Genomic DNA, 14,123 nt, shown 5'->3' on the forward strand with positions numbered 1-14,123 from the left:
TTTTTGACTAAGTCAACTTAAATTTTCGAAAATTTGGAGAGAATTAAGGAAAAGATATATTTTTTGATTTTTTTAATTTTTAATGATGAGAGAGAAAAACACAATTATGACCCAAAACATGAAAATTTTGGATCAAAACCAATTATGCATGCAAGAACACTATGAATGTTAAGATGAACACCAAGAACACTTTGAAGATCATGATGAACATCAAGAACATATTTTTGAAAAAAAAATTTATGCAAAGAAAACATGCAAGACACCAAACTTAGAAATCTTTAATGCATGGATACTAACAAACGAAAAATGCATGTGATAAACAACAAAAAATACAAAACAAGAAAACATCAAGATCAAACAAGAAGGCTTACCAAGAACAACTTGAAGATCATGAAGAACACCATGAATGCATGAATTTTTCGAAAAAATGCAAGAACAATATGAATATGCAATTGACACCAAACTTAAAAATTGACTCAAGACTCAAACAGGAAACACAAAATATTTTTTATTTTTATGATTTTCTAATTTTTTTATTTTCTTTTATTTTTTCGAAAAACATATGGAAAAAGAAAATAAGAAATTCAAAATCTTTAAGAAGAATTCCAAGAATCTTTCAATGTTAGCCCAAAGCTCCAATCAAAAGGTTTGACATGGCTTAATAGCCAGTCAGCTTTAGGATGGAATTACATGCATTGTAGTGATTAGTTGAAGACCAATTCCAAAGGAGTTTGAATATGGCTTTGTAGCCAGCTAGGATTCAACATGTTACCATGAAACTCTAGAATTCACTCTTGAAAGTTTTGAAGCCATAGAATAATTTAAAAAAATTTTCAAAAATAATAATAATTTTTTTGGAAAAACGAAAACAAAGAAAAATTTTGAAAAATTTTTAAACACTTTTTCAAAAGAAAATTACCTAATCTGAGCAACAAGATGAACCGTCAGTTGTCTATACTCGAAAAATCCCCGGCAACGGCGCCAAAAACTTAGTGCACGAAATTGTGATCATCAACAGTGGCTCCAATGACTTGGTAGCTCTCACACGTGAAATACACTTAGTCACAACTCCGCACAACTAACCAGCAAGTGCACTGGGTCGTCCAAGTAATACCTTACGTGAGTAAGGGTCGATTCCACGGAGATTGTTGGTATGAAGTAATCTATGGTCATCTTGTAGATCTCAGTCAGGCTGATTCAAATGTGATTGGATTAGATAATTAAAAGATAAATAAAATAGGATAGAAATACTTATGTAAATTAATGGTGGGAATTTCAGATAAGCGTATGGAGATGCTTGTCCCTGTTGAATCTCTGTTTTCCTACTGCTTTCATCCAACCCTTCTTACTCCTTTCCATGGCAAGCTGTATGTAGGGCATCACCGTTGTCAATGGCTACATCCCATCCTCTCAGTGAAAATGGTCCAAATGCTCTGTCACAGCACGGCTAATCATCTGTCGATTCTCAATCAGGTTGGAATAGAATCTCGTGATTCTTTTGCGTCTGTCACTAACGCCCAGCCTTCAAGCGCGTTCATAGGTGAGAATGATGATGAGTGTCACGGATCATCACATTCATCAAGTTGAAGTGCAACGAATATCTTAGAACAAGAATAAATCGAATTGAATAGAAAATAGTAGTAATTGCATTGAAACTTGAGGTACATCAGAGCTCCACACCCTTAATCTATGGTGTGTAGAAACTCCACCGTTGAAAATACATAAGTGATAGAGGTCCAGGCATGGCCGAATGGCCAGCCCCCAAAACGTGATCAATAGCCTCCTAAGATGAAGAATAAAATAAAACTGAGACCAAAGATGTCTAATACACCAGTAAAAAGTTCTATTTATACTAAACTAGCTACTAGGGTTTACAGAAGTAAGTAATTGATGCATAAATCCACTTTCGGGGCCCACTTGGTGTGTGCTTGGGCTGAGCTTGATCTATCCACAAGATAAGGCTTCTCTTGGAGTTGAACGCCAAGTTGTAACGTGTTTTGGGCATTCAACTCTGGTTCGTGACGTGTTTCTGGCGTTTGACTCTAGAATGCAGCATGGAACAGGCATTGAGCGCCAGTTTACGTCGTCTAATCACGAATAAAGTATAGACTATTATATATTGCTGGAAAGCTCTGGATGTCTACTTTCCAACACCGTTAAGGGCGCACCATTGGGAGTTCTGTAGCTCCAGAAAATCCATTTCGAGTGCAGGGAGGTCAGATTCCAACAACATCAGCAGTCCTTTGTCAGCCTCCTATCAGAGTTTTGATCAGGTCCCTTAATTTCAGCCAGAAAATACCTGAAATCACAGAAAAACACACAAACTCATAGTAAAGTCCAGAAATGTGAATTTAGCATAAAAACTAATGAAAACATCCCTAAAAGTAACTAGATTATACTAAAAACTACGTAAAAACAATGCCAAAAAGCGTATAAATTATCCGCTCATCATTTACCAGTGGCTAAGAGAAGGGGGGGTTGAATCTTAGCCCCTTTTTTGTTTATTAGCACTTACTGTCTTTTAGAACACTTGAGGAGATCTTTTTATTTTTGTCTCGTGCCTAGTCAATAGACTTTTTCTTTTTGACTCGTAACCAGTCAGGAGATATTTTTCAGTTTTGTCTCCTATACAACAGAATCAGAAATGGAGTAGAAGAGAGAGAAAATCACACCAAGATGTATCCTGGTTCAGCTGCTAAGTGCAATGCAGCCTACATCCAGTCTCCATCACAACAATGATGGAATTTCACTATAATCATGATTACATACACCAATTCTCCCTATAAACTACCATTCCTATCTGGGACAAGTCCAGAATCTATCCCCAATCCTGAACTTGACTTGGTAACCCACCAAGCTTTCAACTGCTAAGTGCTAATCCAACTTACAAGGGGATTCCCACAGAATCATGAAACACAACACAGATGTACAAAGGACCTCTAAGGACATCTATGGCTTTTTCTTTTAATTTTGTGCACTCTGTCTTTTTTCGCTCTCTGGCTTTTTCTTACAAACCTCATTGTTTGCCTTTTTCCATGAGATTCAAGACAGACAAAATTAAACAGAAAAATACAAAATAGAAAACATTGAAGGAGAAGAACTTATGTTAGCTGGGGTAGCTATAGGAACACTGTGCTTTCACTCTTTTTCTTGTTTCAAGCCCTGGCTGTTGTCCTTTATTTATAGAAGGGGAAGCCTCCATGGTTGAAACTGTTGAACCAAGCTAAACTTCTTCTTCTTCATGCAAAAACTGGTTCGGCCAAAGAAAGAGGAGAGATAACCAAATGTAAAAACCAACATGCAATTACCTCTGTGTCTTCCCTTCACACCAAGCTTCACCAATCTGAGCCATCCATCTTGACTTACACTCCAAGAAGGATTCCTAGCCCTTGATGAGTTCTTGATGATGACAGCTCCATCTGCTCTAACTTCTGCCTCTTCCATCATGTAGCTACTGTAGCTACCTCCTGTGGCGGTTGATCAAAAGCAGAGACGAGCCATGCCTCTGAGGATCTTCTTCCTCTGACCGAATGGATCTTCTTCTATTTTAGGGTATGCAGATTTTAAGATTACTTCACCACATCTTACCTTTTTTGGTAAAGATCTTAGCCACAACATACTTTAGATTTTCTTTTTCTTGATGTTATCATCACAATGGCTTCTAGCTTCTTCTTCTTCACTATGGTATCTTGCAAATGCTTCCATGTTTTTCTGATGGAAGTGACCGAGTCTGAGGAGAGAGAAGAGAGTAAAAAAGAAAAGCAAAGCTAAGAGAGTAATGAGTGTTATAAAAAGAAATCAATTAAGATCAACTCCCGATACTTCTTGTGCAGTAGTGTGTAAACTACACTTAATGCCATCAAATCACTTTGACATTTTTCTCTTTCATGTTTTCAAGGCAATTAAAGCTAACTCATAAAAATTTGAATTCTAACTAAAAGAGAAAGAGTGAGGTAACCGAAACAAGTATACAAAGCTTTCTTCCATCTCTCATTTTAGTTTGAGACCAAGCTAGTTGGTTTCAAACCAAAATTGATTTGGGTTAAAGATAATAATTACAATTTGGCCCATCATTGCAATAATTTCAGCCACTTATCATATATAAATTTCATTAAGGCTGATTATTATTACATTGGACTTATATAAAAAATACTTACTCAACCAACACAACAATACTTCAGCCACTTAATATAATAATTTTATTCAAGGCTGATTGCATTTTCTTAGCACAATTGGGCTTTGTTTTTGCTTTATGCGCAATATACATAACCTGCAAAACAACAAAATTATTAATCAACGAACATACCTTAAAGATTAAATTAATAATTTTATAATTAATTATTTTAATAATATTTGATCATCATCAAATTAATTTAGAGTTTTTCAAACTCATCACTTATGTTCAAATTGGTTAATTAAACCAATTTTTTTGTAAAAACCAGTTTTTTTTAAAAAAATCTAATTTTTCTTTATAAAAAATAATTTTTTAGAAATTGATTATTTTTTAAAATTAATTTTTATTTTTATAATTTGTTAAAAACCGAAATTTAAATTTTGTAACGGATTAATAACCAATTTTATTATATAAAACTAATTTAATTAATTAACCAAATTATATTTTTGATTAATCCAAAAACATATTTAATTTTTAAATTAATCAAACCATAAACAACCCTACATGAGAGTTAACTCCCTCAAAATTAATTTTCATGGGTAAACGTATAGTGTAGAATAATTTGTTTTCTGCATCGAACTGAATGTGATAAATAACTTGAAGGACATTCAGAACAATTTGGTAGATTTTTTAAATACGCATCTATCGTCGTCAGGACCTCCAGTGTCTTCATAGGACATAGAATAGGAGAAGGTTGAAGGCAATGCGACAGAAAGAGAAAAATTAATAAAATTAAGGATATAATATCTATATATAAAAAATATTTGGTCCCCCTAAATTATTTATCAATTTGGTCCTTTCTAATCATTTAAAAAATACTAGGTCCTTTTGCTTAATTTGTAGTTCTTAATGGTCCCTTTCCAAATCCTATTCACCAGTTAAACATTCTACTACAAATTATATATAATTTTTAATCGTAATAAAATAAATTTATTTATTTTTTTCTGTTGAATTTTTTATTATTAATTATTTTAATATTGTAACATAAAAAAATGGATTAATAAACTCGATGACTATTAATCCACTAGTTTAAGCATAATCATAATTCCATGATATTTTTTGTAAAACAACACTAGAGTGATAGATATGTGAAATGAAAAAAGTTCAAGTGATTAAAAAGAGTAGAGGGAGTATCAAATTTGAGAAAAGGATATATAGATCTTTGATTTTTTGATCTGTACATTTAAGTTTTTCAAGATTTGAAAATATATTTAAGTCTTTGACCTTTTTAAAATTTGGATATATCAATCCCTCATGTTTATTTGGGTCTGTCAAATTCAACAGAAAAATTAAACATAACTCCTGTTGTACTGACTTGGTTGATACGGATGCACACGCGATAGAGTTTTTAAAATTTGATAAATTAGACTTAGGAATCAATATGTCCAGATTTTGAAAAGGTAATGAATTTAAATGTATTTTTAAATCTTTAGAGACTTAAATATATTTTTAAATCCTCAAAAACTTAAATTTTCACTGACCAAAAAGTCAAGAATTAATTTATCCTTTTCTCATTAAATTTTGATTTCTAACATAGCAAATAATATATTTATTCTTTTATTTTTAGTGCAATAACTACTAGAAATGATTTGTTGTACAATTTTTTTTTTCTTTTCAAATCATGAGGGGCCTTAAGGCCCGTTCGTGAAAATTAAAGAGACAATTATTTTTTTATGGGGTTTTTTTAGCATATCATTTTTTTGTTGGTCGGAGTGAGAGATTAGAGATTTTGAGCTTAGTGTTCATGTAACAAATGGTAGCGGAGGGTCATTTTACAGGTTGACCCTCATGAAGAAAAGTGTTAATTAAGACTGAACTCTCTGAACAAAAAACAATGACTGAATTTGACAAAAACATCAAAAGAAAACCTTTACTTTTCACGCAGCTTAGGCCTGGATCAGCTGGCAGACTGGGCTGTCACTCAAAAAGCTTCACCAGGATTCAATTCTCCTCTAAGACAGGGATGTAATTTACGAACCTTTTAATGGCAAAAAATAAAAGAAGCCCATAGTATTGATTTATGACAAAAAAATGTGAACTCCACCCAAAATCTATAGCTTGTGTTTGGTATTGGACCCAACAACAGAAACAATAATAATACATCTTCTAGCGTGATATATATGCATGCTAAGTTTGAATTTCAATGTATGTCAAAAAAAAAAAAAAGTTTGAATTTCAATTAAATAACTTTTTAAAAGAAAAAATAACAACCACTGTCAACCAGTAATATATTGATAAAGTGAAATAAGTCTACCCTACTTTTAGTAATCTCGAATTCGAGCCTTCTCAATTGAAAAGACTAGTATTCATATAAATAGTTCACAAATAAAAATAGTTAGATCATCTCTATTATTTACGATAATTTTTATAAAATATTTTTTTATGATATACTTAATCTACGTTCTTAAGACAAAAGTTAACAAAATTAAAAAAAAAAAACACAAAAAAATGAAAACAAAAAATCTGCATAACTAAACTCACACGAGATAGGGATGACACATATCCATGATCATCCACTCTCTTGAAGCAAGTGACTAACGTACTAATCAATCAGCACAATGGACAAAAATCAGTGTCACTAGCACGCTGTTCATTCCCATGCATATCCAAGAGAAACTATCGTCTAATTTCATCTGCCTCCAAATTTCAACTTTCCTCGGGTCAAGGCCAATTCAAGCACTATACACTAGGTCTGAAAATAAATAATATTCCTTAGCTCTGTTATTATTATATATAACGTGTCATATTTTTCTACCACACAACACCCACCTCCAAAATCCACGCGTCCCTCTATGAATGGTTCAACAAGTTTGAAATCTAGCGCCAACATCACGTATCTGTCCTCGTTGATACGAAATTTTGCTACATTTTACATGATCTATATTCTATACTAATATCTTTATATGAATTCGGTATTTGAGGATACAATTTTTTTTTAATTTTATCTCCTCAAAAGTAGACATCTGATGAATTTTTAAGTTGTCCAAAAAATTAGATGAAAATGTGAATTTATTATTATAATATTCAAAGGTGTGGAATTAGAAATTGCCAAACACAAACAAAATATTTTCTGTAATAATTATACTTTTAAGTCATTATTATATTTTATGTTATTAATAAAAATTTAAGTCTCAAAAATATATCTTAAAGATTTTGATATTTTAATATTTGTTTGATGATAATATTTTATGAAACTAAAACCATCAATAATTATATTTGAAGTGGGTCTCAAAATAATTTAATTTTTATATAATATTATGAGTAATTTATGCTAACAAAATGAATAAAGTTTAAAATTATATACATATCTTAAATCAGAATTAATTACACATCCTGAACATTTTTATATTACGTTGTTTATATATAAATCGAATCAAATTGATTTGATTTACTATTTGTATAAAATATATATAATATGATTTGATTTATCATGTATATATGGTACCAATAGTAAATAGAATCAAGTAGTAGTAGTAAATCGAATAAGACTGATTCAATTTACTACTAATACAGATTATTTATTATTCATTAACTTTAAAACATAAATGTCAATGAAAAAAAAATATCATTTAGATTCAAATAAAATATAAAAAAAATCAAAATGAATAAGAATAGAAATATAATTTTTGTGTTTTAATTCAAATTCTAAAAAATCTACATTTTTACAACCTTATGAATTTAAAACAGAATAATAAACAATTTCTAAAAATTCATTAAAAATTATCCTTTGACTCATTAGCATCTAAAGAATTATTTATCGAAAATTTTGATGTTGAAAAAGTTATTATAAAGTATATCCCTCTAAGGTGGCATAGGATAGTTTAAACATAAATTTTTCCAGAATCAAAAGTAATAAAGAGTTATACAATATTAAAAGACCAATTATATTTTATAAAATATGTAACTAATTGAAATGATTAAAATATATCAATTAAATTATCATTTAATTTGTGAAATTAAGTGTAGTCCAAATGCTTTAATGACGTTGCTTCTAACGCAAACTTGGATCTTTCAGAGCATAATAACATCAAAACATAAATTCTACACTTAGTAGTAAATCGAATAAGGCTGATTCGATTTTCTATTTATATGATGTATTAGTAGTAAATCGAATCAAGTTGATTCGATTTACTACTTGTATATTATACACATGATTCAATTTACTACAGGTATAATATATACATAGTAAATCGAATCGAATTGATTCAATTTATATATAAATAAATTTTATTTGAGCTACATAAAAATATTTAGAACATGGTGTATAACTAATTCTAATTTAGATTATTTACATAATTTTAAACTTCATTAATTTTATTAACATAAATATTATTCAAAAAATTATTTAATTAATATGTTATTCAATAAAATTTTGAATATAACTCATGAAAATTTAAATAAAAGAATTAGAGTTGGGTTATCATATATTCTCTTTTTTCTCTTGATAAATATGTTAATTATTTTTAGCTTTGAAGTTTTCTTAATTCTAGGCGCATATATATTAACTTCTAAAAAACAATTATAGAAACATTTAAATGCAAAAGGTGGTAGAATAATTGTACAAAGAACAATAAATACAAGTACATATATAAATAAATAGTTCATTTTAGGTCTCACATATATAAATAAATAGTTAATTTTAGGTCTCAGATAAAATATTTTTGTTACTCAAAAAATATAATTTTAAAGACATTGAGGTTGAAGTTCGATAAATATTCTTTTGAAAAAAATAATTCTTATAGAAAAGAATTCATCAAGAAAAAGTAGAATTTAATCGGCAAGTCTAATCGAACAAGGAAAATAAACATGTGAAGTCGATTATTAATGGTAGTTATCTACGTTGTGCAATGGAGCGACAATAGTTATTTAAAGATTAACACACATAGAAGTTATATTTAAATTTGATTGGTTGTAGATTCTTATAAACAGGTGAAAGATTGAAGAAACAAGAGTTAGAATCTCTTATCAAAAAATACTCCCACACACTTATATTTTCAGTGAAATTTTGAGTCTACTTAAAGCTTTTCTATTTTCTTTTATTAAGTTAATTAATTGAAAAAACTTTGATGTACTTTTAAAAATTGGTACTCATAGGAGGAATAGGTTTTACTCCCATATCACTAGATATCAAACCATTTAGATTTGTTAAAAATTTGTGATTTGTTTTACAGATTTTTAATAAAATTTGGGTCTGATTCAATATCTATTATCTAAAAGTAAAACCTATTTTTCTTTTGTGAGTTTTCAAGACAAAGATAATATCAATAAAAAATTTAAGATAAAAGAAAAGAAAAAATATAAAAAAACTAAATAACATGAAAGAAAAAAAGTATAAACAAAAATGAAAATAAATAAGATAAAGGTAAAAGAAACGGAAAGTAAAAGTTAAATGTATAAATAAAAACTGAAAAAAAAATAAAAAATAAAGAGAATATATTTTTACTTAGTAACTAAATGTCTAAATCATCAAATAAATAGGTCACACAACTTTATATATTATTATTATCTTATTTTATCATGGATATGAAATTGTTAGCCTTCAAGACCTAAAGTCTATAAAAAAAATTCTAACAATATTTGTATACTTTAAGATGGAATACAGTCATAAATTATGTATACCAAATATTAAATACAATGTTACATTTTTATTTATTAGAATACAGTTTTATTTCTAAATCAATTTTTTTAACTAATAGTCAGGCAATAGAATAACATTGAATAAAGATAAATAAAAAACATTAAAAAAGAAAGATATTCTTGATTGTAGAATAAAAATAATTGATTCTATAATATTATGTATGTGGTGGTGGTGGCCACCGCCCAATGGCAGTTTCAACGGCTGAGCTATCCGTACATCATCAAAGGTTCCAATGATGTCACGTGATCACGCACGTGGAGGTCATAGATGCCTTGGTCGGTGATTGCTTCACTATTGGTCGGTGGCCAAGCAACAACACAACAATCTTGGCATGCGTATTTAAATATATTAATTATTTTTACTACATAGTGTTGCTTAACTATATACAAAGATATCAACTTCAATCACTTTTGTGACACTTCAAATGAAAACAACTTGTCTCACTAGCAGACATGAAATTTATTTAATGCGTTGGGTTGGATTAATTAAGCGATTATTACTACACTGTTAAAAATTATAACAGTTACAAGAATAACTTCAATTTTATATCGTCTATAAACTTTTTTAAATCACATTTATTTGCGTGTATTGTCATAGATCGATAAGTATGAGTCCATTGATTTTTGGAGTAACACGAACTAATGTAAAACCAACAGATATATAAATTATATTTCAAAAACAAATATTTGGCATGTATTCCATGGATTCTTCTTATTTCAAACATGTTGGCCACAACAAAATGTTATGTTATGGGAATATACTGATTTAAAAAATTAAATTAGATTTTAATATGACTATGTTATGATAGTTATCGTGATTATGTGATGCTGGATTTTCAATACCCACAAATTAATCGATAAATGCATTGGATTGTACCAAGTAATACCTTAGGTGAGTAAGTGTCGATCCCACGAAGATTGATGGATTGAACAATAATGGTAGAATGATTCACTTAGTCAGACAAGCAGAAAGTTGTGAGAGTTGTAAAACGCATTAAATAGTACACTCAAAGAATTAGAAAGCAAATAATAAAAGTGGTGTGAAATATATGAGAGAAAGGTGTTAAGGTTTCAGAATTGTTTATTCATCCGAATTAAGTTTTCTTACTAACTATTTTAATCATACAAGATTCATTTCATAGCAAACTCTAAGTGACAAACCCTAATGTCTTAGTGATTGAGTTTCCTTCTAACCCAATCAACCGCCAATGTCTTGGTCACTTAATATATGTTAGAGGGTAAAGAGCAATTCTAGTTTATGGCTACAGAAATCCTACTTACCCAAAACTAAGAGGATTATATGTCACGTATCCCGATTAGTTCAAGTAATTAGCAATTTAGGAGGAATTTACTTTCAAGGTGTTGTACAAGCGAGATAATTCTGTTAAGAATCACAAGAACACATATAGAATAAGGGTTATACTGTCGTTCTACCCAGATTCATAAGATGAAGAACGAAAGCAATCCTTGAAACTGGATCAATACATTAATTAAAATAGAAAAGTAATAGTCTTAATCCATATAAATAAACAGAGCTCTTAACCTTAACCGAGGAGGTTTAGTGGCTCAAAACTCAGAGAGAAAACTATGGTTCCGAAAAGTATGAAAGTGCGGAAGTGAGAAGAACTCTCTCTAAAGGGTGTATCTTTTCCCTTTTATATCTAACCTAATTTGATTTGAAACAAAAATAAAATAATAAATTATAAATCCAAACAATTTTGTTTGTAAATAAAAATTACAAAAATAAAAGATAAGATAATAATTAAAATGCTAAATCTAGTAAAGATGCTCTTTTGAAGAGGTTGGATCCAGACCTGGCGTTTAGCGCCCCCATGGGCAGAATGCCCTCCATAGTTCGTTGGTTGCTTGGTGCTTAGCGCCCAAAAGGGCAGCTTCAAAACTTCTCCTTTTTGCTCAAAACTCTGCCAATTTGATCCGAATTTCACCTGAAATAATAAAAACACCAAAAAACTCAAAGTAGCATTCAAAGAGGATTTTAACACTAAAATATAACTAAACTCACTCAATTCTAACTATATTTAACTAGAAAATAAGTAGAAAATGGGTATAAGATGCTCACGCATCACAACACCAAACTTGAACTGTTGCTTGTCCTCAAGCAATTAAAACAATATAGGATAGAGAAGAGAAAATGCCTAAGACTTGAGTGTTCAATGAAGCTCATCCAATTATTGAGCGGGGCTAATGACACTATAATTCTGAATCGGTTTGGCATCTCACTATCCTTTGAAGCTTAGAGATGTTGATATCCTTCAGAACTAGAACTCGGATAATATTATGGATTCGCTTCTTTAGGCTCTAATTGATCCTTGAACACATCTTTTTCTTTTCTTTTCTTTTGGTGCTTTGCACCTTGAGCCTAGCCATGACTCTAAGTGTTTTGTCCTCAAGTTTAACTTGATACAATAATAGCACAAGCACTTAATTGAGAAACTCTTTTGAGTTATATTTTTTCTTTTTATTTCTCCCAGACAGTGGTGCTCAAAGCGTTTGGCATACTCTATAATTGCACTTGGTCTCGACTCTTAGTGCTCCATCTCAAGGATTACTTGACACATTCACACCAAAGGCATATAGTTAGGAAAACAACTCATTTGAGTTTTTAATCATTTTAGACCTTCCTAACTATTGATGCTCAAAGTCTTGGACCTTACTTTTTATTATATATTTTTTATTTTCTTTTTGTTATTTATTTTACTTCAAGGACCAACTTCTTACTTACTTTAGAGAATTCATAGTACTTCTCTAAGTTCATGCACCTCAGGAATCAACATTCTCAACTTCAAAATCAAATATGCACTATTCAGTTCATGCATTCAGAATTACATACAATACCACCACATCAAAGTAATCAGAATAACTCATAATATATAACTCAAGTCTCATGCATTTTACTATTTTTTTCTTTTTCTTTTGATTTTTCAAGCTTAGTGAGCAATACATGAGATATTTTTCCAAAATAAATATAAAATAGCAAAATAAATAACTAAACTAGAAAGCAATAAAATACTAGTAATCATGCAAAAGACTTTCAAATAAATAACAGAAAATAGATAAAATACTAAAACATAGAAAATAAGGAAAGAATAAGATAAAGAACTCAACCACCTCAGTCATGGTGGTTGCTATTCCCTCCCGGGACAGCTCATCCAAGTCATGCCTCTACCTCAGCTGCTCCTCCACTAGCTGATGGAGAAGGGATGAGTGGTCCTGATGCTTAACAGACGATGTTAGCTCCCCAATGGATGTAGTCAACTGATCCTAATAGTTACGGGGAGAAATATAAAATCTCTGAGGCATTTCAGACTGCTCCTGCTGAGGAGGAGGAACTGACTCCTGTGGTGGTGCATGTTCAAGCTCCCTAGCACGCTCCATACCCCTCCTAGAAATAGGTCTATCAACCTCAATAAGTGTATCTCCATCAATGCGAACTCGGACTGCCTCACACAGGTGGAAGATGAGGAGAGAGAAGGCTAATCTAGTAGAGGTGGAGGCCTTCACTGCTATGCAGTACAACTCCTGAAGGATTACCTGATGCACCTCCACCTCATTGCTGAGCATGATACAATGGATCATTGATGACCGGATAATTTATACGCTTTTTGGCATTATTTTTAGGTAGTTTTTAGTAAGTTCAAGCTACTTTTAGGGATGTTTTCATTAGTTTTTATGTTAAATTCATATTTCTGGACTTTACTATGAGTTTGTGTGTTTTTCTGTGATTTCAGGTAATTTCTGGCTGAAATTGAGGGATTTGAGCAAAACTCTGAAAAAGGCTGACAAAAGGAATGCTGATGCTGTTGGAATCTGACCTCCCTGCACTCGAAATGAATTTTCTGGAGGTACAGAACTCCAATTGGCGCGCTCTCAACGGCGTTGGAAAGCAGACATTCAGAGCTTTCCAGCAATATATGATAGTCCATACTTTAATAGGAAATTGATGACGTAACTTGGCGTTGCACGCGAAGTACATGCTGCTGTTTGGAGTTAAACGCCAGAAACACGTCATGATCTGGAGTTGAATGCCCAAAACACGTTATAACTTGGAGTTCAACTCCAAGAAAATCCTCAACTCATGGATAGATCAAGCTCAGCCCAAAAATACACGAAGTGGGCCGGAAGTGGATTTATACATCAATTACTTACTCATGTAAACCCTAGTAGCTAGTCTAGTATAAATAGGATAAGTTACTATTGTATTAGACATCTTTTGACAGTTTAATCTTTTGACTTTGTAGTCTTTGATCATTCGGTCTCTTGATCATTCAGGGGGCTGGCCATTCGGCCATGC

The sequence above is a fragment of the Arachis duranensis genome, chromosome 9 (assembly GCF_000817695.3).
Source record: "Arachis duranensis cultivar V14167 chromosome 9, aradu.V14167.gnm2.J7QH, whole genome shotgun sequence".
In the NCBI taxonomy this organism is placed as follows: Eukaryota; Viridiplantae; Streptophyta; class Magnoliopsida; order Fabales; family Fabaceae; genus Arachis; species Arachis duranensis.